The sequence below is a fragment of the Mirounga angustirostris genome, unplaced genomic scaffold, assembly GCF_029215605.1.
Source record: "Mirounga angustirostris isolate CCGP_5_RB_7025 unplaced genomic scaffold, mMirAng1.0.hap1 SCAF_9, whole genome shotgun sequence".
Classification (NCBI taxonomy): Eukaryota; Metazoa; Chordata; class Mammalia; order Carnivora; family Phocidae; genus Mirounga; species Mirounga angustirostris.
The window spans coordinates 24,049,798-24,076,773 of NW_026991717.1; the positions used below are offsets into that span (position 1 = coordinate 24,049,798).

At 37.3% G+C, this 26,976-nt stretch overlaps 1 pseudogene; it reads right to left on the reverse strand.

Moving 5' to 3' along the window:
* Nucleotides 1-8,401: 8,401 nt before the first annotated feature.
* LOC123862049 (lymphoid-specific helicase-like) lies at nt 8,402-25,926 on the reverse strand (annotated as a pseudogene).
* Nucleotides 25,927-26,976: the final 1,050 nt, after the last annotated feature.

A 26,976-nucleotide genomic window follows, 5' to 3' on the forward strand; every position in this document is an offset into this window, starting at 1 on the left:
CCTTCATTTCTCTTTCTTCTGTCTTGTTGGTTTATAGGAATGCCACTGATTTCTGTGCATTGATTTTATATCCTGCCACTGGACTGAATTCCTATATGAGTTCTAGCAGTCTTGGGGTAGAATCTCTTGGGTTTTCCACATAAAGTATCATATCATCTGCAAAGAGTGAGAGTTTGACTTCTTCTTTGCCTATTTGGATGCCTTTTATTTTTGTTGTTGTTGTTGTTGTCTGGTTGCTGAGGCTAGGACTTCTAGTACTATGTTGAATAGCAGTGGTGATAGTGGGCTAAACTTGACCACTTTCTTACACCACACACAAAAATAAACTCAAAACGAATGAAAGAGCACAATGTGAGACAGGAATCCATCCAAATCTTAGAGGAGAACCCTTGCAGCAACCTCTTTGGCCTTGGCCAAAGCAAGTTCTTCCTAGACATGTCTTCAAACGCAAGGAAAACAAATGCAAAAAAAATGAACTCTTGGGACTTCATTAATGTAAAAAGCTTTTGCACAACAAAGGAAACAGTCAACAAAACCAAAAGACAACCAACAGAATGGGAAAAGATATTTGCAAAGGATATATCAACGAAAGGGCAGGTATCCAAAATAAGCTCTTTAAGTTCTATAAAGAATTTATCAAACATAACAGCACACAAACAAATAATCCAATCAAGAAATGGGCAGAAGACATGAACAGACATTTCTCCAAAGAAGGAATACAAATGGCCATCAAACACGTGAAAAAAGCTCAACATCCCTTGACATCAGGGAAATACAAATCACAACCACAATGAGATCCCACCTCACATTAGTCAGATTGGCTAAAATTAACAATTCATGTTACAACAGATGTTGGCAAGGATGTGGAGAAAGGGAACCCTCTTACACTGTTGGTGGGAATGAAAACTGGTGCAGCCACTCTTGAAAACAGTATGGAGTTCGCTCAAAAAGTTAAAAATAGAGCTACCCTACAACCCAGCAATTGCACTACTAGGTATTTACCCAAAGGATACAAACATAGTAATCCGAAGGGGCACCAGCATCCCAATATTCATATAAGCAATATCCACAATTGCCAAATATGGAAAGAGCCTAGATGTCCATCAACAGATGAATGGACAAAAAAGTAGTGGTATATACATACAATGGAATATTACTCACCCATCAAAAAAAAAATCTTACCATTTACAATAATGTGAATGGAACTAGAAGGTATTTTCCAAACCGAAAAAGTCAATCAGAGAAAGAAAATTATCATTTGATTTCACTCATATGTAGAATTTAAGAAATGAAGCAGATGGTCATAGGGAAAGGGAGGGAAAAATAAAATATGATGAAAATATGATGAGAGGGAGACCAACCATAATAAGCTCTTAACTATAGGAAACAAACTGAGGGTTGCATGTAGAGAGTTGGGGTAACTGGGAAAAGGGATGGGGTAACTGGGTGATGGGCATTAAGGAGGGCATTTGATGTAATGAGCACTGGGTATTATATGCAACTGATGAATTGCTAAACTCTATCTCCGAAACTAACACACTATATGTTAATTAACTGAAGTTAAATAAATTTAAAAACACAAGAAAAGATAAATGAAACCAGAGCTGATTCTTTGAAAAGATAAAAACAATTAATAAACCTCTAGCCAAATTCATCAAAAAATGAAGAGTAAGGACTCAAATAAAATTACAAATGAAAGAGGAGAAATAACAACCAACATTACAGAAATGGAAAACCTTATAAGAGAATATTATTAAAATGATATGCCAACAAATTGGACAAGCTGGAAAAATGGATAAATTCCTAGAAACATATAAACTACCAAAACTGAGGATGGAAGAAATACAAAATTTAAATAGACTAATTATAAGCAATGATATTGAATCATTAATCAAAAAACTCCCAACAAAGGAAAGTCCAGAACTAGATGGCTTCACAGACTAATTCTACCAAATATTTAATGTAGTGTTAATACCTATTCTTCTCAAACTATTCCAAAAAATAAAGGAAGAAGGAAAATTTCCAAATTAATTCTATGAGGCCAGCATTACTCTGACACCAAAACCAAAGAAAGACACCACTGAAAAAGAGATTACAGGTCAATGTCTCTGATGAACATGGATGCAAATATCCTCAGCAAAACACAAATAAACAGAATCCAACAATACATTCAAAAAATCATTCACCACTATCAAGTGGGATTTATGCCTGGGATGTAAGTATGGTTCAATATACACAAATCAATCAATGTGATACATCACATCAACAAGAGAGAGGTTAAGAACCATATTATCATTTCAATATATGCAGAAAAAGCATTTGACAAAGTACAACATCCATTTATGATAGAAAACCCCAACCAAAGTAGGCTTAGAGGGAACATACCTCAACATAATAAATGCCATATATGAAACACCCATAGAGATCATCGTACACAATGGGAGAAAACCAAGAGCTTTCCCTCTAAGCTCAGGAACAAGACAAGGATGTCCACTCTCACCATTTTTATTCAACATAGTACTGGAAGTCCTAGCCATGACAATTAGACAACAAAAGAACTAAAAGTCCAAATTGGTAAGAAAGAACTAAAACTTTCATTATTTGCAGATGACATGATAGTATACATCAAAAACTTTAACGACTTAACCAAACTATGGAAAGAGCTGAGATGCCCTTCAACAGATGAATGGATAAAGAAGATGTGGTCCATATATACAATGGAATATTACTCAGCCATCAGAAAGGATGAATACCCAAATTTACATCCACATGGATGGGACTGGAGAAGACTATGCTAAGTGAAATAAGTCAAGCAGAGAAAGTCAATTATCATATGGTTTCACTTATTTGTGGAACATAAGGAATAGCATGGAGGACACTAGGAGAAGGAAGGGAAAAATGGGGGGGGGGATTGGAGGGAGAGATGAACCATGAGAGACTATGGACTCTGAGAAACAAACAGGGTTTTAGAGGGGAGGGGGAAGGGGGGATTGGTTAGCCCGGTGATGGTTATTAAGGAGGGCATGTACTGCATGGAACACTGGGTGTTATATGAAAACAATGGATCGTGGATCACCACATCAAAAACTAATGATGTATTGTGTGGTGACTAACATAACATAATAAAATTTAAAAAAATAAAAAAAATAAAAATAAAAAAAGACTCAAGCAAAAATTCTTAGAACTTATAAATGAGTTCATGAAAGTTGCAGGGCACAAAAAGAATGAGCAGAAATCTCTTGCATTTCCATACATTAACAATGAAGTAGTAGGATTAGAAATTAAAGAGCCATTCCATTTATAATTGCACACAAATTAATAAGATACTTAGGTAAAAACCTAATCAAAGAAGTGAAAGGCCTGTACTCTGAAAACTATAAAACATTGACAAAAGAGGTTGAAGACATCACAAAGAAATGGAAAGACTTTCCTTCCTTATGGATTAGAAGAACAAATACTGTTAAAATGTCTACATTCTATATATTTAATGCAATCCCTATCAAAATACAAACAACCTTTTTCACAGAACTAGAACAAACAGGGAATGACAAAAGACCCCAGATAGCCAAAGCAATTTTGAAAAAGAAAAAGTTGGAGGTTTCACAATTCCAGACTTTAAGTTATATTACAAAGGTATAATAAAACAGTATGGTACTGGCACAGAAGTAGACACATATCAATGGAACAGAATAGAAAACCCAATTATATGGTCAATTAATTGTTGACAAAGCAGGAAAGAATGTCCAATGGGATATGGAGAATCTCTTCAACATATGAGATTGGGAAAACTGGTCAGCTACATGCAAAGAAATGGAACTGGACCACTTTTTTCACCATATATTTAAATTCAAAATGGATTAAAGACCTGAATGTGAGACCTGAAACCATAAAAATCCTAGAAAAGAACACAGGCAGTAAGGTTTCTGGTATCAGTCATAGCAATATATTTCTAGAGATGTCTCCAGTAGTAAGGAAAAAATAAAGCAAAAATAAACTATTAGGACTAAATCAAAATAAAAAGCTTCTGCATAGCAAAGGAAACAATCAACAAGCTAAAAAGTAACCTACAGAATGGGAGATATTTGCAAATGACATATCCAATAAAGTCTTAATATCCAAAATATATGAAGAACTGATACACTTCAACATCCAAAAACCAAATAATTCATTTTAAAAATGGGCAGAAGAAATAAACAGACATATTTTTTTTCAAAGAAGACATCCACATCCAGGTGGCCAAGAGACACATGTAAAGATGCTCAATATCACTAATAATCAAGGAAATAGTTATCAAAATTACAATGACATATCAGCTCACACCTGTCAGAATGTCTAAAATGAAACACACAAGAAACAAGTTGTTGGCAAGGATGTGGAGAAAAAGGAAATTTGTGCAATGTTGTGAAACTGTCTAATGGGAATATATCTATATAGATATAATGTAATATTACTAAGCCATAATGAATAATGAAATCTTGACATTTGCAATGGCATGAATGAAGCTAGAGAATATGTGAAATAAGTCAGTCAGGGAAAGACAAATACCATATGATTTCACTCATATGTATAATTTAAGAAAAAATACAAATGAGCTAAGGAAAAAAAGAGAGAGAGAGAAAGACAACCCCAGGAACAGACTCATACATATTGAGAACAAGCTCATGGTAACCAGAGTGGAGGAGAGCATGGGGATGGGTGAAATAAGTGATGGGGATTAAGGAGTGCACTGGTCATTATGACTACTGGGTGATGTATGGAACTGTTGAATCACTATAAGGTGAACATCTAACACTATTATAACACTCTATGTTTGCTATACTGGAAGATAAAATGAAAGTTTGGAGAAAGAAAATAAATAAAGTAAAAAGATTAAACAATAAAAAATGAATCTTTTGGAATAAAAAATGTAAACTAGGCAAACTTTGCTGTATAAAATTGTGTTATTATATACTCAAAATAAAAACATTCTAGTATTTACTCATCCTTACAGAATATTTTATGAAAATTTTATTTTAAATTATACTGTATCACCAATTTTTTATGTTGTCTTTGGAAGAAACATTTAATAAGGATTATGTATAAAGAAAAAAATTATCTCACTTTGTGAAAAGGAGAAGCTAAATTAGGTTCAATCAATATATTAAATTATTTGGGAATCATTATCAAGAAGTGATGATAAAACTTATTAGGATATATCTCTGTGGGGATATGTTACTAATAAAGGTATTGCAGAAAGTTTATAAAGTTTATAGAAATTTATCAATTATTGGTGTCTAGTTATTATGTTTAAATATTGTATTACACAAAGTAACTACTTTTTCTTAACAAATGATTTATTTCTTGTAAGAAACATTTATTTGGTAAACTATTTTATAGAACTATATCCTAAAGTGAAACAATTTCTTATTTAAACAACAGAAAGCATAATCCAATCTGTCCCCCATCAAAAGGCTACTCCATAACTGAAGTATCTGAAACCCATGAACTGTACTGCTAAAAGAGGGGGGAAAGACATGAAATTTCCACAGGAAAACTGTGTAAATCTGACAGTGGTTAAGCACACATCAGCCAGTACCCAAAAATATTACTGAGCCTGAAAGATTAATGGAAAATCTAAACTTGCTATGAACAATTCTTTGTTCTTAATAAATTTCAGAAATTACTATCTCTTAATTGTGTTGGTACACGTTATGTAAGGTAAACTGATAAAATCAAAAAAGTAAAGTGGACTGTATTATTGTCGATCTGATTCTTTATTTTGGTTAACAGCTGGCTTATGTACTTGGCTGCTCCCATGTTGGGGGCAAAGATATTTACAATTGTTAGATCTTCTTGTTGGATAGACCCTTTAAGAATGATATAGTGTCCTTCTGTGTCTCTAACTACAGTCTTTAGCTTAAAATTTAATTTGTCTGATATGAGAATTGCTACCCCACTTTCTTTTGAGTTCCATTGGCATGAAAAATTGTTCTCCATCCCCTCACTTTCAGTCTGGAGGTATCTTTAGGTCCAAAATGAGTCTCTTATAGACAGCATATGGATGGTTCCTGTCTTTGTATCCAATCTGCAATCCTGTGAAGTTTCATGGGAGCATTTAGGCCATTCATGTTGAGGGTTAGTACTGAAAGATATGTGTTTATTGCCATGCTATTGTCTGTACAGTCCCTGCTTCTATGGATTGTCTTTGTAAATTTCTGGTCCATATTACTCTTGGGGTCTTTCATATTTTATAGGATCCCCCTTAGTATTTCTTGCAGGGCTGGCTTTGAGGTCACATATTCTTTCAGTTTCTGCTGGTCCTGGAAGCTCTTTATCTCTTGGTCCATTCTGAATGATAGTCTTGCCAGATAAAGTATTCTTAGCTGCATGTTCTTCTCATTTAGTACGTTGAATATGTCTTGCCAGCCCTTTCTGGCTTGCCAGGTCTCTGTGGACAGGTCTGACCTTATTCTGATGTTCGTCCCTCTGTACATAAGGAATCTCTTCCCCCTAACTGCCCTTAGGATGGCTTCCTTAGTTCTAAGATTTGTAAGTTTTACTATTATATGCTAGGGCAGTGGTCTGTTCTTGATCTTGGGAGGGGTCCTCTCTGCCTCTAGGATATGAATGCCTGTTTCATTCCCCAGATTAGGAATTTCTCAGCTATGATTTGCTCAAATATATCTTCTAGTCCTCTCTCTTGCTCTCCATCCCCTCAAGGATCCCGGTAATTCTGACACTGGAATGTTTCATGGCATCGTTGATTTCTCTAAGTCTGTTCTCATGGATTTTAAGCTGTTTGTTCTAGGCCTCCTCCTGTTCCTTCCTTTCTATCAGTTTATCTTCTAGATCACTAATTCGTTCTTCTGCCTCATTTACCCTAGCAGTTAGAGTATCTAGTTTAGACTGCATCTCATTCATAGCATATTTTAAGTTTAGCCTGATTAGCTCTCATTTCTGCCTTAGAGATTCTATGTTGCCATTAATGGTTTTCTCAAGCCTAGTTAATTTCATCATAAGTGTTACCCTGAAGTCTATTTCAGACATCTTTCTTATATCCATATCCATTAGGTCTGTGGGAGAGGCCATTGCCTCTGGTTCTTTTCTTTGTTGGGAGTTCCTTCTCCTAGTCATTCTGTTGAGAGGTGGTTGAGGGGATGTACAGAGTTGAAAATACCAACCACAATCCAGGCAAGGTGCATCCTGGGAAAGTTTGGAGTAATTGGAAGCTACCACCAAAAAAACAACCAAAATGAAACCCAAGAATAAGATTTATAAAGTAAAAAAAAGGGGGGGGATGAGGGGAAGGGGAGCTATAATCTCTCAATGTGGGCAAGGTAAAGTGTTTCAGTTCTTCCTGGGTGTACTTTGTTCTCTTTGTTAGAGAGCACTACTTCCCAGAGTTATGGGGAGATTAAAACTAATATATATATAAATAGGTAGTATTGAATAGGGGAAAAAGGACTACTTTGAAGATTATATCTATAAAGAATAAAAAGTATATAGGTGTGAAAAAGTACAAGTTAAAAAGTTCCTATGGAATATGTTGCATTAAACATCTAGTTGGAATAATAAGTAGGTAAAAAGAAAAAAACAGAGAAGAAACATGAGAAAGAATAAAAAAAGAAAGCTGTATTTAAGTAATACACAGGTCATGAGGCAACACCAGTAGCTCAATATACTATTTTCCCCTAGTGTTGGGGTTTTACAGTTTTATGGGAACCCTCGGGTTTTTGTCTTGTTCTTCCAGCTTGTCTTCTGGGGGAGGGGCCTGCTGCATCGTAGATGGAACTGGAGTGGATTATGTTAAGTGAAGTAAGTCAAGCAGAGAAAGACAATTATCATATGGTTTCACTCATATGTGGAACATAAGCAATAGCATGGAGGACGATAGGGGAAGGGAGGGAAATCCAAAGGGGGAGAAATCAGAGAGGGACATGAACCATGAGAGACTATGGACCCCAAGAAACAATCTGGGAGTTTCAGAGGGGAGGGGTGTGGGCAGAGGGGGTAACAGGGTGGTGGGTATTGAGAGGGCACTTACTGTGATGAGCACTGGGTGTTACACTTAACTAATGAATCACTGAACACTACATAAAAAAACTAATCAGGTACTATACAGTGGCTAATGGAACATTAAAAAAAAAAACGTAAAGTGGACTGGATTTTAAAGCAAATACAGGTAAATTACTAGATATATACAAGAACTTTAAAAGGAGTCTTTAGCTCAAATTTAAAACAAACATTCATGGGGCACCTGGATGGCTCAGTTGGCAAGTGTCTGTCTTCTGCTCAGGTCATGATCTCAGGTTCCTGGTATTGAGCCCCACATCAGGCTCCCTACTCAGCCAGGGAGTCTGCTTCTCCCACTCTCTGCTCATGCTCTCTCTCTATCTCTCTCAAATAAATAAACAATAAAATCTTAAATACAATAAAACAAACATACAGGACTGGAATCCTCAGAATTTTCTAGTGTCTTAAAAATCTCCATTTCTCTTTATCTGTCCTGAGGCATTCATTTGATTAACAAGATCACTTCGATCTAAAAGATCTTTATCACTAATGACCGCTCTTGATACTTTTACTTCCTTTTCATAAACCTAGATTTTAATAATTCCATTAATTCCTTAAGGTCTAAAATTTTCTTAGATTAATTTAATTGAGACTGACCACCTTGGAAATGATTTTCATGGATGATCAACTTTTCCAGTGCTCTTTTAGCATCTGCTCTTTCCTCATTTTTCTGATCCATAGTATTTGCTGTGATGAGATGATACACAACTGGCTTTGACTGTCCAATTCTATGAGATATATCCTGAGCTTGAAGATCAAAGTGGGGGTTCCAATCACTATCATCAATGATAACTGTATATGCTGCAGTCAAATTAATGCCCAAATCACCAGTTCATGTACAATCAAAAAAGATAAAGAGAAAATGGAGATTTTCAAGATAACTAGAAAATTCTGATGATTCCAGTCCTGAAAGTTTGTTTTAAATTTGAGCTAAAAAAAAACGTCTTTTAAAGTTCTTGTTTGCATCCAGTAATTTACCTGTATAGGTTTTATTTATTTTTTTAAATATTATTTTATTTTATAATGTTATGTTAGTAACCATACAATACATCATTAGTTTTTGATGTGGTGACCCACAATTCATTGTTTTTGTATAGCACCCAGTGTTCCATGCTGTACGTGCCCTCCTTAATAACCATCACTAGGCTAACCCAACCCCCCCCCACAAACACAAAATCGTGTTTGTTTCTCAGAGTCCATAGTCTCTCACGGTTCGTCTCCCCCTCCGATTTCACCCCCTTCCTTTTTCCCTTCCTTCTCCTAATGTTCTCCATGCTATTCCTTATGTTCCACAAATAAGTGAAACCATATGATAAGTGACTTTCTCTGCTTAACTTATTTCACTTAGCATAATCTCCTCCAGTCCCATCCATGTTGATGTAAAAGTTGGGTATTCATCCTTTCTGATGGCTGAGTAATATTCCATTGTATATACGGACCACATCTTCTTTATCCATTCATCTCTTGAAGGGCATCTCAGCTCTTTCCACAGTTTGGCTATTGTGGACATTGCTGCTATGAACATTGGGGTACATTGGCCCTTCTTTTCACTACATCTGTGTCTTTGGGGTAAATATCCAGTAGTTCAATTGCTGGGTCATGGGGTAGCTCTATTTTTAATTTTTTGAGGAACCTCCACACTGTTTTCCAAAGGGGCTATACCAACTTGTAATCCCACCAGCAGTGTAAGAGGGTTCCCCCTTCTCCACAACCTCTCCAACATTTAGGTTTTAAAATCCAGATTATCCACTTTACTTTTGTGATTATGCATATTTTTTTTTCTCTCTGAATAATCCATGGATCAATCAAGCCTGCTAAAGTTTTTTTTGTTTTGTTTTTTTTTTTGTTTTGTTTTGTTTTTTTTTTGAGAGAGAGAGAGAGAAAGAGAGCATGAGCAGAGGGCAGAGCAGAGAAAGAGGTAGAGAGAGAATCTTAAGTAGGACCTAGACCTAGCACAGAACCCAAGGCAGGGCTCAATCTCACAATCCTGACATCATTACTTGAGTGAAAATCAAGAGTTGGAGGCTTAACCACTGAGTCACCCAGATACCCCGAACTTGAAATTTCTAAAATGACAGTAATCCACTAAAATGTCCAACATTCTTGTCATTAAAAAACAACAACAACAAAAAAAAAAAAAAACGCAGAAACTTGACCTCTGGCTTTTAGTTCTGGCAGCATTGGACACAAAATTAAGAATTTCCCAGAATTTGTTACAAAATCTTCATCAATCTTAAACTCTTGTGTGATCTGGTCTATAGGATACTCAGTCAAATATGGATGATTACAGCATTTATGAAGGAGCATCATTATATTCTGCACCTTCAGATTAACTTCAGATTGTACAGGGGTGTTCATTTCCACAACAGCCCTTTCTCAGTCTACTCCTGGCAACATTTGACTGGTCAATTTTTCCAGCTCACTAGGGAAATCATCTATTTTGCTATAATTTATTGACTTTCTAGTTTGTCATCTTGGTCATACCGTGGTACTTAGTTAACTGTTCCTATTTCACTGGATTCAGGTGTGTTTGCAACTGCACCACTCACAATGGCTGTATAAAAGAGTTGTTTCTTTGAAAGTGGTGCATAAATGACTACTTCTCATTTAGGAGGAATTTTAAAAGCAACATCAGATTTTAGTCACCTAGGTAAAAAAGATGTTAGAATCTGGTGCAGCATGTGCAAACACTCTGTTCTCTTTATTTACCAATAATATCTTCTGCAGTTTCAGAAAGACTAGTGATATCATACCAAGATTCAAAGCTTTTCAAGTCACCAAATACATCTGGCAACAGAAAGTTTAGTGATAGCCAAAGTTCTGAAAAATTGTTTTACAAGGGAGTCCCAGGCAAAAGAAGTTTGTTATCTGCATTGAATCATTTTAACTACCTGATCAGATGGCACTTCATATTCTTAATCCAGTGTCCTTCATCTACTATTAAGTATTTCCAATAACTGTGTTGTAAAGTCTTTTGGTGTCTCATGGCTATTTCAAATGAACTAATTACCACAGGATGAATATTCAGTGCCCCTTTTTACTTTTGAATATTCTTTACACAATTTTCAATGTTCCTGCTGGGTCCCATGAAATAATTTAGTAGGAATGTCTGGTGTAAATCTTTACAATTCAGCCATCTATTTAGGAAGTGTAAACAAAGGACCACAGACAAGAAAAGATCCTTGTAGTCCTCTCTGAATCATTAATGCAATTGTAGCAATACACTGAACTGTCTTTCCCAATCCCATTTCATCTGCTAAAATGCCATTAATTCCGTTTTCCCAAAGTATCCTAAGCCATTCCATATCTTCCACTTGGTACCATTGCATCACTCTTTCTGGGAAGTGTTCTGTTTGTTGAAATGGTACTCGCTGTTCATGACAATTCTGAACTGGGATGAAAAACAATTTAGTATTCTGCCTAACCATTTGAAACAATTTATATTTAATTATACTATTTGAATCTTCGTTTTTCTGAAGGTCTTTTATACAGAAAAGGACCTTTTATACAGATTAAAAAAGGACCTTTCATTCTCTTTCTTTCTTTCTTTCTTTCTTTCTTTCTTTCTTTCTTTCTTTCTTTCTTTCTTTCTTTCTTTCTTTCTTTCTTTCTTTCTTTCTTTCTTTCTTTCTTTCTTTCTTTCTTTCTTTCTTTCGCCATGGACAAAATTTCCTCTTTTGCCATTACCTCTGAAATATTGTATGATTCATCTTCTCTTCCTCTCTACTTTCTCATTACTGGATTGTATCCACCTACATCAATGGAATTTTTACCTTAGTAACTTTTAAAGATTATTTTCATCTCTCCAATTCATCTTTCTTCTTCTGTTCCTCTAGTTGTTGCTGTTCCATTTAGTCAATAAAAAGTTGGAGTAGATCTTGTTTTTTATGTTGAAGTCTACCATACTGAATGTCCACAGGCTCTCTATCCCATGACATGGGAGTCTTTTCTATCATCCTTCGTTCTCTCTCAAACCTAGCAGCCTCAAGCTCTTCCTCCTCCAGCATGGCTTGGGTAATCACTGCAATCTGCAGTTATTCAACCATATGTGGGGCTAGACCCACTGCTGCTTGCAGGCCACTATGCCAGCATGGCTGGACACGCAGCGTGGAACCAGTCCTCTCTCAGAATCTGTACCACTGCACTCTAAGACTCACAGCTGCTGCCTGCCCAGCCTTCCTTGCCAAATCCCCAGCCAGGGAAAAATACATGTAACAAATAAGTTCTTTTTTTTGTTGCATATCTTTTTTTTATTTTTTTAATTTTATTATATTATGTTAATCACCATATATTACATCATTAGTTTTTGATGTAGTGTTACATGATTCATTGTTTGTGTATAGCACCCAGTTCTCCATTCAATACATGCCCTCTTTAATACCCATCAACAGGCTGCCTCATCTCCACACCCCCATCCCCTCTAGAAACCCTGTTTCTTTCCTCAGAGTCCATAATCTCTCCTGGTTCGCCCTCCCCCATTCCCCCCCCTTCATTTTTCCCTTCCTACTATCTTCTTCTTCTTTTTATTTTTAACGTATAATGTATTATTTGTTTCAGAGGCACAGGTCTGTGATTCATCAGTCTTACACAATTCACAACACTCACCATAGCACATATGCTTCCCATTGTCTATCACCCAGACATCCCATCCCTCCACCCCCATCAATCCAGCAACCCTCAGGTTGTTTCCTGAGATTAAGAATTCCTCATATCAGTGAGATCATATGATACATGTCTTTCTCTGGTTGACTTATTTAGCTCAGCATAAACCCTCCAGTTCCATCTACATTGTTGCAAATGGCAAGATTTCATTCCTTTTGATGGCTGCATAATATTCCATTGTATATATATACCACTTCTTCTTTATCCATTCATCTGTTGATGGACATCGTGGCTCTTTCCATAGTTTGGCTATTGTGGACATTGCTGCTATAAACATCAGAGTGCACGTACCCCTTGGGATCACTACATTTGTATCTTTGGGGTAAATACACAGTAGTGTACTTGCTGGGTCATATGGTAGCTCTATTTTCAACTTTTTGAGGAACCTCCAGATTGTTTTCCAGAGTGGCTGCACCAGTTTGCATTCCCACCAACAGTGTAGGAGTGTTCCCCTTTCTCCTCATCCCCGCCAACATCTGTCATTTCCTGACCTGTTAATTTTAGCCATTCTGACTGGTGTGAGGTGGTATGTCATTGAGGTTTTGATTTGGATTTCCCTGATGCTGAGTGATGTTGAGCACCTCTTCATGAGTCTGTTGGCCATTTGGATGTCTTCTTTGGAAAAATGTCTGTTCATGTCTTCTGCCCATTTATTGATTGGATCATTTATTCTTTGGGTGTTGAGTTTAATAAGTTAAAGGCCCCTACTGTTATCGTATTGCTGTTGATGTGTTTCTTTACTTTTGTTATTAATTGGCATATATAATTGGCTGCTCCCATGTTAGAGGCATTGATATTTACAATTGTTAGATCTTCTTGTTGGATAGACCCTGTAAGTAGGATATAGTGTTCTTCCTCATCTCTTATTATAGTCTTTGGTGGGGCGCCTGGGTGGCTCAGTTGGTTAAGCAACTGCCTTCGGCTCGGGTCATGATCCTGTAGTCCCGGGATCGAGTCCCACATCAGGCTCCCTGCTCAGCAGGGAGTCTGCTTCTCCCTCTGACCATCCTCCCTCTCATGCTCTCTGTCTCTCATTCTCTCTCTCGCAAATAAATAAAATCTTTAAAAAAATTTATTATAGTCCTTGGTTTAAAATCTAATTTGTCTGACATAAGGATTGCCACTCCAGCTTTCTTTTGGTGTCCATTAGCATGGTAAATCATTTCCACCCCCTCACTTTCAATCTGGAGGTGTCTTTGGGTATAAAATGAGTCTCTTTCAGGCAGTATATCAATGGGTCTTGTTTTTTTTATCCAATCTGATAGCCTGTGTCTTTTGATTGGGGCATTTAGCCCATTTACATTCAGGATAACTATTGAAAGATAGGAATTTAGTGTCATTGTATTGCCTGTAAGGTGACTGTTACTGTATATTATCTGTGTTCCTTTCTGGACTATGTTGCTTTTAGGCTCTCTCTTTGCTTAGAGGACCCCTTTCAAGATTTCTTGTAGGGCTCGTTTTGTGCTTGCAAATTCCTTTAGTTTTTGTTTGTCCTGGAAGCTTTTTATCTCTCCTTCTATTTTCAATGACAGCCTAGCTGGATATAGTATTCTTGGCTGCATATTTTTCCTGTTTAGTGCTCTGAATATATCATGCCAGTCCTTTCTGGTCTGCCGAGTCTCTGTGGATAGGTCTGTTGCCAATCTAATGTTTCTATCATCGTAGGTTACAGATCTCTTGTCCTGAGCTGCTTTCAGGATTTTCTCTTTGTCTCTGAGACTCGTAAGTTTTACTAGTAGATGTTGGGGTGTTGACATTTTTTTATTGATTATGAGGGGAGTTTTCTATGCCTTCTGGATTTTGATGCCTATTTCCTTCCCCAAATTATGGAAGTTCTCTGATATAATTTGTTCCAATATACCTTCTGCCCCTCTGTCTCTTTCTTCTTCTTCTGGGATCCCAAATATTCTAATATAGTTTAGTCTTATGGTATCACTTATCTCTCAAATTCTGCCCTCGTGATCCAGTAGTTGTTTATCTCTCTTTTTCTCAGCTTCTTTATTTTCCATCATTCAGTCTTCTATATCACTGATTCTCTCTTCTGCCTCATTTATCCTAGCAGTTAGAGCCTCCATTTTTTATTGCATCTCACTTTTTGATTTCGACTTGGTTAGATTTTAGTTCCTTTATTTCTCCAGAAAGTGTTTCTCTAATATCTTCCATGCTTTTTTCAAATCCAGCTAATATCTTTATAATCGTCATTCTGAACTCTAGTTCCGACATCTTACTAATGTCCATATTGATTAGGTCCCTGGCAGTCGGTACTGTCTCGCTCTTTTTTTTGAGGTGATTTTTTCCATCTTGTCATTTTGTCCAGAGGAGAATAGATGAATGAGAGAACAAAATGCTAACAGGGTAACAACAACCCCAGAAAAATGTACACTAAACAAATCAGAAGAGACCTGAGCCCAGAGAAAAAGAAAGGGAAGGAAAGAAAGACAGAAAAAAAAAAAAAAGAACAAGAAGATTAAAAAAAGAATATGATCAAATATTGTCAGGCTGGTGCATAGACCAGTGCTACACACTAGATTTTGCACATATTTTGGTCTGTTAGAAGAAACTGCCTCCGAAAATTTTAAAGAAAGAAAAGCTTATATATGTACAAAAATGACTGTAAAGATGAAAATTATAGAAGATTTTATAAAAGGAATTGATAAGATAAGAAGGTGGTTGAAAAAAAAAGGAGAAATTTAAAGAAAAGAGGCATGATTGTGATCAGGCAGGAGACTAGAACAAAGCTATACACTAGAGATTTAGGGTATATTTTGTCTATTAGAAGAAACTGTATCCCAAAATTTCAAAGAGAGAACAATTAATATATATATATATATACCAAAAATAAGGTTAACTACTATAAAGGGACAGAATATGACTCTAAAAATGAAAAATAAATACGATTTTTAAAAAAGGGATTGATAAGGTGTTGGTTGAAAAGGGGAAAAAGAAAAGAAAAAAAAAAGAAAATTAAAAAAAATAACCTTGAAAGACTAAAGAATCAGGGGGGAAAAAGCCATGAATTCTATGTGCTGTATTTCCCTAGTGCTGGCGTTCTGCCGTTCTCATTGATCAGTAAACTTGGTCTTGGCTGGCTGTTCTTGCTGATTTTCTGGGCGAGGGGTCTGTTGCAGTGGTTCTCAAATGTCTTTGCCTGAGGCGGAATTGCCCTGCCCTTGCCAGGGGCCAGGCTAAGTAATCTGCTCGGGTTTGCTTTCGGTAGCTTTTGTTCCCTGCAAGCTTTCCATACAGATGTGGAGGACAAGAGTGAAAATGGCAGCCTCCCAATCTCTGCCCTGGAGGAGCCAGGAACTTGGGCCCCCCTCCTCAGTGAGCCCCCAGAGTAAAGCAGTCAATCACTCCTTTCTTCCCGGTCTCGGGCCGCACTCCATGCTCACCCAGCCTGTGACTGAGCATTTCTATCTCTGGCACACGACCCCGCTTGGAGTCTCCAAACCCAGCAGATTCCTGCAGAGTGCTCACACACCACTCCTCCTGGGGGAGGAATGGGAGTCTCCCCAGATCTGCCACTTGTTCAGACTCTGCTTGAAGAGCAGTGGCTGACTGTGCCACAGATCATGGTTTATGGCAACCCCAAGCTGAGAGCCCACTCCGTGGCTCCATCTTTGCAGCTGGCTTCCCTGCTCTAATACCTGGGAGCTCTGATGCACTTAGGCACCCCCAATCTTTCTGTGACCACAAGGGTCCTGAGACCACACTGTCCCAGTGAGGGTTCCATCCCCTGCTTAGCCGCTGGAGAGACATCCCTCAGCGAACCAGACTTCTAAAAGTTCCAGTTTTGTGCTCCACCGCTCTATCACTTGCCAGTAGCAGCTGATGGAGGCTCCCTTCCCCCACCGTCTATCTTCCCAAATATCAGCTCTGATTCACTTCTCTGCACATCCTACCTTCCAGAAAGCGGTCACTTTTCTGTTCAGAGAGTTATTGCTATTATTTTCTTCGATCTCCTGTTGAGTTTGTAAGTGTTCAGAATGGTTTGATCCTTATCTAGTGAATTCCCGGGATCAAATGAAATTTAGGTCTCCTACTCCTCCGCCATCTTGCTCCTCCCCTAACAAATAAGTTCTTATTAGAAATTTAACAAAGACCTATTTGTTTTAGTTTTATTGAGAATGAATGGATATATATCACTGCATGTTCTCTAAAGATTTTATTTTTAAGTAATCTCTACACCCAACATGGGGCTCAAACTCACAATCATGAGATCAATAGTTGAATGGTCTACTGACTGAGCCAGCCAGTTGCCCCATCACTGTATAATTTTAATGCATAGAGCATGATGGTTTGATTTACATATATCATGAAATGATAACCACAATAGGTTCGGCTAACATTCCATCTTCTCCTATAGATACAATAAAAGGAAAAACTGAAAAAAAAAGAAGAAAAATTGTCCTTGTAATAAGATTTCTTAAGATTTACTCTAACAAATTTCCTATATATCCCACAGCAGTATTAGCTCCAGTCATTATGTTGTACATTGCACACCCATGGCATATTTATCTTGTAAAATAACAAAATTTAACTGAGTAAACTTTTTGTTTGAGTATAGTTTACACATGATGTTACATTATTTTCAGGTGTACAACATAGTGATTCAACAATTTTATAAATTATGCTGTGCTCACCAGTAGTGTAGCTATCATCTGTCACCATAAAACACCATTACAATATTATTGACTATATTCCCCATACGTTTGTTCCATTACGTTCAATCTTGAACCAACCAATGAAATGTCTTATTTTGCTTTTTAAAAGTTAGGGACAGAGTTAGATTTACTCCTAGACTAAAATAAAAGGATTTACCCTTCCCCCTTAACAAAGACCTGGAGATAGAGATGAAGGTATTATCTTTCCAAGTCAATGCCAGAGTAAAGGAAAGGAAAAGAAGGAAAAGGAGTTTAATGTTCATTTGAATTTGAAGTCTTGATTCATCATCTTTGGTGGCAGCAGTCAATGCTGATATCAGTTACTTCTCATCCTCATTAACTTAATTTAGAGATCTCAAGGATCTTTTAGATTTGCAGCAATGTCTGTGGACTGGATTATTTGGTAAGGTGCTTTTCAACGGGTCACAAGACTATCTTCCTCTGATGATGTTTGAGAATACCAGTCACCAAGCTCTTGACTATGACTGTTAGATTCCTTTGAATAGGACTAAGAAAGGCTTCTTTAACCTGTTGGTGACAGGCTTGATCATAAGATATTAGAGACTTACAGAAGCAGATTATACTTGCATAAGGCAGCAAGAAATCAGAATGTTGAATACTGGCAGAATTTCAAGAATTTCTACGGTTTTTGTTAATGCTCCTGTGATTTGTCCAGTCAAGTGGGTGGCTCAATCATTGGATATAGGGGAAAGTACAATTCAAGTGGGAAACACATTTTTAAACTTTTTTTTTTTTTTAACTGTGAGGCTATCTGCTTTCCAGGAAGGAAAGTCTATCCGATCTGGAAAATATATAACAACAAGAACATATTGAAAACCCATACAACGTGGCAGTAAAATGAAGTCCAGCTACAGGTAATTAAAGGGCCAAGAAGGAAGTGTGAAGTCTCTAGGAACAAACAAACATTTTTTCCAGGATTATGAACCAAACAGATCAGACATGGCTAGTCGACTGTTTCTGCAATTTCATAGAAGTCTCTACACCAATGTCTATTCATAATCTGAGTCATCTTAAATGCACTATTGTAGGTCAAGGAATGTAAAACAACAACAACAACATAAAAATATGGGGTTTTCCAGGGATCTAGGAAGAACTTGTGGCTGTCTTGATTCCCATTGTCCCAAGTGTTTCTTAGTTTACAGTCATTGCCCACCTTTATTTCTGATTCAAAAGCAGACTGTTGTCATGTTACAAGGATATCAAGATGGCAAAAGTCTGACAATGAGGAGGAATTTCTTGCATAAGTACAATGGACTTTATCCATGTGTGTCACAGTCTTACAAATACAATATAGAGAAGACAGTATAATTTATTTAACAATGTTTTCCATGTATTTTACGTGTCAAATAAGGTTAATTAGTTCAACAAATTATTTGGAATATTGAAGGTAAAAAAAATAAACAAAAATTTAGAATTTGAGTTTGGGAAGTTTGTCAAAAATATCGAAAAGATTGGAGCGCCTGAGGGGCTCAGTGGGTTGGAGTGTTCTACTTCTTGATTTTGGCACATGTCATGATCTCAGGTATATGTGATCAAACCCCACATTGGGCTGGGTGCTTGGCATGGAGCCTTCTTTTTTTTAAATTTTTTTATTGTTATGTTAATCACCATACATCATTAGTTTTTGATGTACTGTTCCATGATTCATTGTGTATAACACCCAGTACTCCATGCAGAACGTGCCCTCTTTAATACCCATCACCAGGCTAACCCATCCTCCCACCTCCCTCCCCTCTGGAACCCTCAGTTTGTTTTTCAGAGTCCATCATCTCTCATGGTTCGTCTCCCCCTCCAATTCCCCCCCCTTCATTCTTCCCCTCCTGCTATGTTCTTATCATTATTTTTTTTTCTTAACATATATTGCATTATTTGTTTCAGAGGTACAGATCTTTGATTCAACAGTCTTGCACAATTCACAGCACTCACCATAGCACATACCCTCCCCAGTGTCTATCACCCAGCCCCCCCCATCCATCCCACCCCACCCCCTACTCCAGGAAGTCTCAGTTTGTTTCCTGAGATTAAGAATTCCTCTTGGGCGCCTGGGTGGCTCAGTTGGTTAAGCGACTTCCTTCGGCTCAGGTCATGATCCTGGAGTCCCTGGATCGAGTCCTGCATCGGGCTCCCTGCTTGGCAGGGAGTCTGCTTCTCCCTCTCCCGCTCCCCCCTCTTGTGCTCACTCTCTCTCTCAAATAAATAAATAAATAAAATCTTAAAAATAAATTCCTCTTATCAGTGAGATCATATGATACATGTCTTTCTCTGATTGACTTATTTGGCTTAGCATAACACCCTCCAGTTCCATCCACGTCATTGCAAATGGCAAGATCTCATTCTGATTGATGGCTGCATAATATTCCATTGTATATATATACCACATCCTCTTTATCTATTCATCTGTCGATGGACATCTTGGCTCTTTCCACCGTTTGGCTATTGCGGACATTGCTGCTATAAACATCGGGGTGCACGTACCCTTTCGGATCCCTACTTTTGTAACTTAGGGGTATATACCCAGTAGTGCAATTGCTGGATCATATGGTAGCTCTATTTTCAACTTTTTGAAGAACTTCCAAACTGTTTTCCAGAGTGGTTGCACCAGCTTGCATTCCCACCAACAATGTAGGAGGGTTCCCCTTTCTGGCATGGAGCCTTCTTGGGATTCTCTCTCTCTCTCCCTCTGCCCTCCACCCTCCCTCCCTGTCTAAAAACAAATAAAAAGGATGAGGGTTTTTTTGTATATTTTTAAGGCATACACTTATTGTGATGAGCACCATGTATTGTATATAAGTGTTGAATCACTAAATTGTACACCTGAAACTGATATTTCATGGTATGTCAACTACCTGGAATTCAAATAAAAACTACGTATGCCATCCTGATCAAAATTATAATGACATTTTTTTTCAAAGTGCTGGAACAAACAATCCTAATATTTGTATGGAATCAGAAGAGACCCCGAATCACCAAGGAAATGTTGAGAAAGAAAACCAAAGCTAGGGGCATCACGTTGCCTGATTTCAAGCTATATTACAAAGCAGTGGTCACCAAGACAGCATGGTACTGGCACAAAAACAGACATATAGACCAATGGAACAGAATAGAGAACCCAGATATGGACCCTCAACTCTATGGTCAAATAATCATCGACAAAGCAGGAAAATCTATGCAATGGAAAAAAGACACTCTCTTCAATAAATGGTGCTGGGAAAATTGGACAGCCACATGCAGAAAAATGAAACTCGACCATTCTCTAACACCATACACAAAGATAAACTCAAAATGGATGAAAGACCTCAATGTGAGACAGGAATCCATCAAAATCTTAGAGGAGAACATAGGCAGTAATCTCTTTGACATCAGCCACAGCAACTTCTTCCAAGATACATCTTCAAAGGCAAGTGAAACAAAAGCGAAAATAAACTTTTGGGACTTCATCAGGATAAAAAATCTTCTGCACAGCAAAGGAAACAGTCAACAAAACAAAGAGGCAACCCACAGAATGGGAGAAGATGTTTGCAAATGACACTACAGATAAAGGGCTGGAATCCAAGACCTATAAAGAACTTCTCAAAAACAACACCCAAAAAACAAATAATCAAGTCAAAAAATGGGCAGAAGACATAGACACTTCTCCAAAGAAGACATACAAATTGCTAACAGACACATGAAAAAATGTTCATCATCATTAGCCATCAGGGAAATTCAAATCAAAACCACAATGAGATACCACCTTACACCAGTTAGAATGGCAAAAATTGACAATTTTGAAGAGGTTGTGGAGTAAGGGGAACCCTCTTACACTGTTAGTGGGAATGCAAGTTGGTACAGACACTTTGGAAAACAGTGTGGAGGTGCCTCAAAGAATTAAAAATAGAGCTACCCTGTGACCCAGCAATTGCACTACTGGGTATTTACCCCAAAGACACAGATGTAGTGAAAAGAAGGGCCATGTGCTCCCCAATGTTCATAAGGACAATGTCCACAATAGCCAAACTGTGGAAAAAGCCAAGATGCCCTTCAACAGATGAATGGATAAAGATGTGGTCCATATATACAATGGACAAATACAGCCATCAGAAATACCCAACATTTACATCAACATGGATGGGACTTGAGGAGATTATGCTAAGTGAAATAAGTCAGGCAAAGAAAGTCAATAATCATATGATTTCACTTATTTGTGGAACATAAGGAATAGCATGGAGGACATTAGGAGAAGGAAGGGAAAAATGAAGTGGGGGAAATCAGAGGGAAAGATGAACCATGAGAGATTGGACTCTGAGAAACAAACTGAGGGTTTTAGGGGGAGGGTGGGGGGATGCGTTATCCCAGTGATGGGTATTAAGGAGGGCATGTACTGCATGGAGCACTAGGTGTTATACAAAAATAATGAATCATGGATCACTACATCAAAAATTAATGATGTATTGTATGGTGACTAACATAACATAATGAAATAAAATAACAAAACAAAACAAAACAGGGGTGCCTGGGTAGCTCAGTTGTTAAGCGTCTGCCTTCAGCTCAGGTCATGATCCCAAGGTCCTGGGATTGAGCCCTGCATCAGGCTCCCTGCTCCATGGGAAGCCTGCTTCTTCCTCTCCCACTCCCCCTGCTTGTGTTCCCTCTTTTGCTGTGTCTCTCTCTGTCAATTAAATAAATAAAATCTTTAATTAAAAAATACATATAGTTATTATTTAAGCAAAACTAAAAAAAATTAAATAAAATTGTTTTAAAGTATTTTCCTAAATAGGATCACAGATAATCATGAAATGTAAAAAAAAAAAAAAAAAAAAAGGTAAAAAAAAAATCTTTCACTATCTGTTATCAAAATTAGACCAAAAGTAAAAAAAAAAAAATCCTTTTAACAGAGAAACAACCAAATTCTCATTTTGCTTCAGCTCATTTTTATATTAAAACTCATATTTTAGATAAATGTATTTTAATTTTAGACAGCTTGACTACACATTAAAATTTATTTTCAAAGTTTTATTTTCTATAAAACTTCTACAACTTTCTTTTTTACATTCTAATCTGGTCCTATGTTTTATTTTCTCTTTAAAGCAGCTTCATTTTAAAATAAAATTCCTTTTTTTTATCAACAATAAAATGGAGTCTCCACCATTCATACTTACCTGGCATATAGAGATGTTTCACTTATTAATAATAGGAGTTTCAATTATTGCATATGTTAATTTTTTTAACTTGTGAAACCCTAATTTCCACTGAAAACTTAGTAATCAATTGTGAATTGTTGTATCTGCATTTGTATTTGCAAATTTATTAATACATTTTAAAATTTCTAGAAACATGCTTACACAGCAAAGGAAACAGTCAACAAAACTAAAAGACAACCTATAGAATGGGAGAAAATATTTACAAATACCTTATCAGGTAAAGGGCTAGTGTTGAAAACCTATAAAGAACTTATCGAACTCAGCACCCAAAAACAAATCCAGTCAAGAAATGGGCAGAAGACATGAACAGACATTTCTCCAAAGAAGACATGTAATAGGCTAACAAACACATGAAAAAATGTTCAACATCACTTGGCATCAGGGAAATTCAAATCAAAACCACAATGAGATACCACCTCACACCAGTCACAACTCAGGAAACAACAGATGTTGGCACTACAGCTACCCTATGGCATAACGGTTGCACTACTGCAGAGAAAGGGGAAACCTTTCACAGTGTTGGTGAGAATGCAAAGTGATGCAGGCACTCTGGAAAACAGTATGGAGGTTCCTCAAAAAGTTAAAAATATAGCTACCTTATGAGCCAGCAACTGCACTATTAGGTATTTATCCAATTGGATAAATATTTATCAAAGGGCCACATGCACCCCAATGTTTATAGCAGCAATGTCCAGAATAGCCTAACTATGGAAAGAGTCCAGATGTCCATCAACAGTTGAATGGATAAAGAAGATGTGGTGTATATACACAATGGAATATTACTCAGCCATCACAAAGAATGAAATCTTGCCATTTCCAGTGACATGGATGGAACTAGAGGGTATTATGCTAAGTGAAATTAGTCAGTCAGAGAAAGAAAAATACCATGTGATTTCACTCATATATGGAATTTAAGAAACAAAACAGATGAACACAAGGGAAGGGAAGGAAAAATAAAATAAGATGAAAACAGAAAGGAAGCAAACCATAAGAGACTCTTAACTATAGGAAACAAACTGATGACACCTTCTTTTCACTACATTCTAGTACTATACTGAACAATAGTGGTGAGAGTGGGAATCCCTGTCATGTTCCTGACCTTAAGGGAAAAGATCTCACTTTTTCCCCATTGAGAATGATATTTGCTGTGGGCTTTTCATAGATGGCTTTATGATATTGAGGTATGTTCCCTCTATCCCTATACTGTGAAGAGTTTTAATCAAGAAAGGATGCTGTAGGGGCACTTGGGTGGCTCAGTCGTTAAGCATCTGCCTTCAGCTCAGGTCATGATCCCAGGGTCCTGGGATTGAGCCCCGCATTGGGCTCCCTGCTTGACAGGAAGCTTGCTTCTCCCTCTCCCACTCCCCCTGCTTGTGTTCCCTCTCTCACTGTGTCTCTCTCTGTCAAATAAATAAATATTTTTTTTTAAAAAAAGATGCTGTATTTTGTCAAATGCTTTTTCTGCATCAATTGAGAGGATCACATGGTGTCATCAGGGAAATACAAATCAAAACCACAATGAGATACCACCTTCACCAGTTGGAATGGCTAAAATTAACAAGACAGGGAACAACAAATGGAGGCGATGATGTGAAGAAAGGAGAACACTCTGACACTGTTGTGTGGAATGCAAGCTGGTACAGCCACTCTGGAAAACAGTATGGAGGTTCCTAAGGAAGTTAAAAATACAGCTACCCTATGACATAACAGTTGCACTACTGGGTATTTACCCCAAAGGTACAAATGTAGTGAAAAGAAGGGCCACTTGCACCCCAATGTAAATAGCAGCAATGTCCACAATAGCCAAACTGTGGAAGGAGCCAAAATGTCCTTCAACAGATAAATGGACAAAGAAGATGTGGTTCACATATACAATGGAATATTACTCAGCCATCAGAAAGGATGAATACCTACAATTTACATTGACATGGATGGAACTAGAGGGTATTATGCTAAGTGAAGTCAATCAGAGAAAGACAATTGTCATATGGTTTCACTTACCTGTGGAACGTAAGAAATAGCACAGAGGATCATAGGGGAAGGGAGGGAAAACTGAATGGAAAGAAGTCATAGAGGGAACCAAACCATGAGACTCTTGACTCCAGGAAACAAACTGAGGGTTCTGGAAAGGGCGATGGGTGGGGCGATGGGGTAAGTGGGTTATGGGCATTAAGGATGGCATGTGGTGTAATTTGCACTGGGTGTTATACACCAATAATGAATCATTGAACACTACACAAAAAACTAATGATGTACTAATTGAATTTAAATTTTAAAAAATGGATTGTTTCAGGAATGATGGCTTTCCCTTAGGGGAAAAACAAGATGTCTTGTCATGCAGATTACTTCATTTTTGGAGAGGAGGAATGGAGATGCCCCATGTGGCAGACTCATCAGCACTGATTGAAAAATTCCCAGCTGACCAGTTTAAGATTACATTTCTAGGGGAGGTTGAAATTGCAATTCGATTACATATTAAGGTTCAGATTTGCAACTCGATCTAAGTGACAACATTTTGGGCTTGTGTGTGTGTGTATGTGTGTGTGTGTGTGTGTGTTTTAACAATCTTATAACTGGCAGTTTGTACCTCTTAACCACCTCCTTACGATTTGCCTTCCCTCAGCTCCTCACTTCTTTTTTTTTTTTTTTTAAGATTTTATTTATTTATCTGAGACAGAGAGAATGAGAGAGACAGAGAGCACACGAGAGGGGGGAGGGTCAGAGGGAGAAGCAGGCTCCCTGCCAAGCAGGGAGCCCTATGCGGGACTCGATCCAGGGACTCCAGGATCATGACCTGAGCCGAAGGCAGTCGCTTAACCAACTGAGTCACCCAGGTGCCCAGCTCCTCACTTCTGATAACCATAAGTCTGATCTCTCTTACAATTCATTTGCTGTTTTGGTTTATTTGTTTTTTTTAAATTCCACATATAAGTGAGACCATATAGTATTTGTTTTTCTCTCTCTTAACTTGTTTCACTCAGCATAATGCCTTCAAGTTTCATCCATGTTGCTGCAAATGACAGGATATCCTTGTTATTTTTATGGCTGAAAAATATTCCATTATATATATATCACATTTATCAATTCATCCATCAATGAACACTTAGGTTGTTTACACATCTTGTTTATTGTAAATAATGCTGCTAATAAGCATGGTGGTGCAGATATCTTTTCATATTAGTGTTTTTGTTTCCTTTGCATATATTCCCAGTGTGAAATTGCTGTGGCATACGTAGTTTTTTTGAGGATCTTCAGTACAGTTTTCCACAGTGGCTGTACCAATTTACAATCCAACCAACATTGCATAATGGTTCTCTTACCTCCACATCAATGTGAGCATTTGTCATCTTTTGTCTTTTGGATAATGGCCATTCTAAAAAGTATGAGCTTATATCTCAGTGTGATTTTTTAAAATATTTTATTTATTTGACAGAGAGAGACACAGTGAGAGACAGAACACAAGCAGGGGGAGTGGGAGAGGGAGAAGCAGGCTTTCTGCCGAGCAGGGAGCCCAATGTGGGGCTCGATCCCAGGACCCTGAGATCATGACCCGAGCCAAAGGCAGACGCTTAACGACTGAGCCACCCAGGCGCCCCTATCTCAGTGTGATTTTAATTTGCATTTCCTTAATGACTAGTGATGTTGAGTGTATTTTCATGTACTTTTTTGGGCTTTCATATATCTTCTTTGGAGAAACATTTGTTTAGATCTTTGCCCATTTTTAAATTGGGTTATTTGTTCTTGTTCTTACTACTGAATTCTATGAGTCATTTATATATTTTAGGCGTGAACCTCTTGTCAGGTGTTTGGTGTGCAATTTTTTTTTTCCCCACTCTGTAGTTTTGTTTTGTTTTTTTTTCACATTGTTGATGGTTTCTTTTGCTGTGCAGAAGCTTTGTAGCTTTATTTAGTCCCACTTGTTTAGTGTTTTGTTTTGTTTTTGCTTCTGCTTTAGGTGTCATCCAAAAAATTATTACTCAGACCCAACTTAAGGAGTTTTTATTTCTATGTTTTCTTATAGGATTTGCATGGTTTTGGGTCTTATGATTAAGGTTTTCATCTATTTCAAGTTAATATTTTTAGTGATATAAGATGGATCCAATTTTATTCTTTTATGTGTGACTATCCAATTATCTCAGCACCATTTATTAAAGATGAGGTATTTTCTCCATTGAATATACCTGGCTCTCTGTTGAAATATTAGTTGGCTGTGTATGCTTGGGTTTGTTTCTTGAACATGGGATCCCTTTCCATTTATTCCTCTCTTCTTCAATTTCTTTTATCAATGTAGTAGTTTTCACTGTAGAGATGTTGCAACTTCTTAGTTGACTTTATTTCTAAGTATTTTACTCTTTTTGATTCTTTTGTAAATGGTATTAATTTCTTTTTACCAGAAA